This window comes from Nanorana parkeri, unplaced genomic scaffold (assembly GCF_000935625.1).
Source record: "Nanorana parkeri isolate BGI_ZX_2015 unplaced genomic scaffold, ASM93562v1 scaffold3188, whole genome shotgun sequence".
NCBI classification, from domain to species: Eukaryota; Metazoa; Chordata; class Amphibia; order Anura; family Dicroglossidae; genus Nanorana; species Nanorana parkeri.
Window position 1 is genome coordinate 44324 of NW_017309456.1, and position 386 is coordinate 44709.

Here is a 386-nt window from a genome sequence, read left to right on the forward strand (position 1 = left end):
TTGTCATTTAATATTTATTTTAACTCTTTAGTGAATGTGTAGGTAATACAAGTACCCCTTACTCATTCACAAAGGGGGGCCGCATCTTGGTGCCCCCTTAAAGGGATACCCTTATGTGAATAAGCCCCCTGCACGCACCCCCATAACCAATGCCCCAGGGCTTGTGGGGAAGAGGCCCTTGTCCCCATACGCATGAGGACAAGGTGCTTTTCCAGGGGCGACCCTTGAAATGCACCCGTCCAGTGCCAAGGGCATGTGGCCTGGTATGAGAGAGAGGGGGGCTCTCGCTCGTCCCTCTCCCTTTCTGGCCCTGCCAGGCCTATGCTCAGATCAAGGGTCTGGTATCGATTTGTAGGGGGGATGCCACGTTTTCCGCCCCCCCCCCC